Consider the following 4,068-nt stretch of genomic DNA (forward strand, 5'->3'; position numbering starts at 1 on the left):
GATGACAATTCTGATCATTACAATGGTTTACAGTGAGAAGGGCAAAGGCATCAATGTTGCCAGCTTGTAGCTCTTTCCCCCTTCTGAGGGTTACCAGCCTGAGCAGATCCCATCGTGTTTGCACAGTAAAACCTGAGGACCTTTGACAATTTACTCTTGTCTAATGTCTTTTAAGCTACCACTGCTCATCGTTTTCAAAACCTTCCTGTATTCTTTCCTGTAATTCTACTGGTGCTTTCCCAGATTCAAAAGAACCTGTTCTGAACTTCGATATTCACTCTTTGGACTCCAAATTAGATCTTTTCACCTATTGTCTCAACCAGTACAGTATTTTAACAACTTGTACTGTTTTTGGCACTTAACTAAATTTCACATACTAACAGCAGTATCAGGACATCAACAGTAACAAAACAAAATTCATTAATGGTTACAGTCATGCATCGCTTAATAAGAACTAAGATTCATTTCCTTCTAGAAGGAACATTTGGAAGCAATAGTTCTGAACGTGTTTTGCTGGTTGGTCAAATCATAGCTGTTTTTTAACATCTGTGTCAATTAAAAAACCTGATACTTTGTTTTTCTTCATAGATTTTAATCTGTTTTGAATGCACTCACTAACTCGGCCTCTACAGAAATTGGAGAATTCCAAAGACTCAATGCTTTCTCTAACAGAAGAAATTTCTTCTCATCTGCCCAAAATAGTTCATCCTTTGTGTGTTTTGACTTGTTGGGTCTAGACAGTTCGACCAGGGAAAGCATCTTGTATCTACCTTGCCAAGCCCCATAAACATTTTATTTCACTGAAATGACCATTGATGCTTCTAATTTCTCCTTGCAGGATAATCCCAGGAATTAATCTGATGACCCATCATAACATCCTCCCTATTGCAAGTATACCCTTCCCTTTGGGTAAGGAGACTAGAATGGTAATGGTCTGTTGGGGCTGTGTAGAATTGAAATATGAGGTCTTTACTCTTGCACTTAAAGCCTCTTGTAATAAAAGTCAATGTAGCAATTACATTCTTAGTTTTTGTAACTGCATTCATTTTCAATGATTCCTATACAAGGAAGCTGAACAACACCCCTTTTCAATCTTCCATCATTTTAAATTATGTAATATTAACTATAACTAATATTTTCTTATCTATAGAAGCTTTTTTAGTTCGTTTTGATATCCTGTTAATTGTTCCCATTCTTGTTAATGTCTTGTTCCTCCATTCACTTCTAAAATTATTCAGTTTTCTTGTAATAAAACCAATTCCTCTTGCAGTATTACTAATATTTCTTGATTTTCAACCATTCACTTTATGAATTTTCACTGTAGCACACAAAATGCTGGCGGAGCTCAGCTGGTCAGCTCGCGTCTATGGAAATGAATAAACAGTTAATGTTTCGGGCTCAACGCTCTTTGTAACTACTTGCTTAACTGAATATTGTAACAAACTTCCTATTCTGTTTTACGCAGCCTTTTCTGATTACAAAATTTAACTTCATGTATTCCTGGAAAATATTTCATTCATTTTTGCAGATTCATCAATAGTAATGTATTCTGGAAAACTGGATACTTTTTCCCTCTTGGTTTGTGTCGTAAAGGGAATATTTGCTGTGAATTACATTCTCAAGTTAACCATTACTTACTGTTGTGTCTGGCTTTCAGTACTACTTGTAAATATGATGGCTGTAAGGTTTCAGTAGAAGAAATGCTTTTACAAAGAAAATGGATGACCAGTGTTGACGCCTGTGTTGAAAGGCTAAACCGGACCTGTTCTGTTTCTGAGACTCAGAGAGAAAAGCAATTTCAGAGAACATTTTGCCTTGCAGTTACCAAAGGCTTCCTTCATGAATGTTATATTCCTTTATATGGACTTGAGAGTTCCTTGAAACACACTCGCATTTGTTTTATTGCACTGCACTCTCAGTCCTGAATGGTCCTCTGATGATTGAGTGCATTCAGATAGTTTTCAATTGTCTGTCTTGTCCTAGTGAGACAGTTCCCCCTTCCCAGTTGCAATGTCAGTGCTCTATTAAGACCCATTTCTTCCACACCAGTATTTGACATGTGTTTTTAACTCTCTTGGGTACAATCTGGCAAAGGGGTCTCTCAGTTGGATGTTAAACAAGATATCAATTATTATCCAGTCTGGTTTGCTTCTTAATTTGGTACCTGGCTGTTTAGTCTAGTCAAATCCCCTTGCTCCCTAAGAGATACACACCTCCTCAATTTTAGCTAAAATTGAAGTTGAAAAAGCCAAGACCATATTGAAGTGTATAATGGATTTATTATGGAGATTTGACCATGTAGTATGGAAGTTCTATAAAATCCCCCTTGTTGAAATATAGGTTAGATTATACTCCACTTGCCCTGTGGCCACACTGATGTTCTGCAGCTGTGTGGAACTGCAAGTCTCACTCCTATGGCATCCTGTGGAATTGAGAAGTCTGCCAGTAGTGACTTGGTGTCAGGCAAATGGATTGGAAGTCCAGTCCTAAACACCCGATTGCCATAAAGTATAAAGGGATCAAACGTTAACTGCATCTGGTCCTCAACTCAGCACCAATTAAGCTGTGCTACTGGACTTGAAAATGAGTAAGCAGGTGAGCCAGAAGTCAAATGTGTTGTTGCAGTGTTTTCCTCATTTCACCTAGCAACATGCGCACACTGATAGTCATATAAATGTATTGATCTGGGGAACAGGATCTTGCTAAACGTTCCTTTCCCATCTGCCAGCACAAAGTATATTTCAGCACAACACAAGTTTTTCTGGTAACTAAACAGAATTGTCCTTTTCTAATTTAATATTCAGGAGAGATGGATCTAAGTAATCAAATGTGTCATTTGGAACCAGGTTTATTGTCACTGACCTATGCTGTGAAATTTGTTTTGCAGCAGTAGTGCAGTGAAAGACATAAAACTCACTAAGTAACAAAATAGTGCAAAAGGCAAATAGTAAGATGGTGTTCATGGACCATTTAGAAATCTAGTGAAGGGAAGAAGCAGTTCTTAAAACGATGTGTAGGTCTTCAAGTACTGTATCTCTCTCCGATGGTATTTTACTGTGTCTGATACCATCTGTGGTTGAATACAATGGTGGAATCCAACTGTACAAATACTAATTAATACATGAAAAGAAACATCTGATCAAAGCCAAAACAACATAGAACTATGATAAGAGGGGAGCATCACAGCATAAGTATTGCAATTACATGCCTAAAAAACTTAAGCTTGTGGAATTTTTTTAAATTCAAGTAGCTGACTACACATTATGAAAGACTTAATTTAAAATAAGTGACAATTTGTTGAAATATTTGTTTTTTTGTGCATTAAGTAGTTTTAAATAGTTGGATAGTTTGATAATTCAGACCCTTGTCTCTTCTGCACCTGGATTATCTCTGGCTTGGTTAGTTCACTAATGTCCAGCTGGGATGAAACGATACACCCTCTGGCTCTCAAGTGTAATCTGACAGAATGTATAATAGATTGATTTAAAAAATACATAATGACAATATACTTTTCAAAAATCTTAGTGATTACAGAACACTGATCTTCCTGAATAGCATTCTCAATTCGAATGCAGCATTCTGCACAACCACACACAGCCTTACGAAAGTGTAATAGTTGTCTGTAAAATCTTTTCACGTTCTGAGGTTTGGTATATAAAATTCATGAAAATATCACTGTCAATTAAATAACCAGTCAATTTCCCTTATTCTTGCACAAGAAATACTGGAACACCAGCTTTTTGATACAGATTGTTTACATTGTAAAAGTTAAAACTTTTCAATAAATGTAGCCTTTTCTCGAGAAATTTTCAACTGAGATTGAAAAGTATGAAATGGTTTCATACCTTGAATTCAATGCTTTGAATACAAAAAGAGGAAGAGAAATGAACATCAAGTGCTTAATGGAAAATTTTGAAAAGATGTTTGACATACTTGCAAAGCATCAAACCATCCACTTAAATTTAAAACAGCACTGCAGAGTTGTTTCATTCCTGTAATTTGATGACTACTTTCTGGTGGAGAAGTTTATTGTCATAAAACAAAATACAAAATCCACTGAACAAAAGA

This window comes from Mobula hypostoma, chromosome 14 (assembly GCF_963921235.1).
Source record: "Mobula hypostoma chromosome 14, sMobHyp1.1, whole genome shotgun sequence".
Lineage (NCBI taxonomy): Eukaryota > Metazoa > Chordata > Chondrichthyes > Myliobatiformes > Myliobatidae > Mobula > Mobula hypostoma.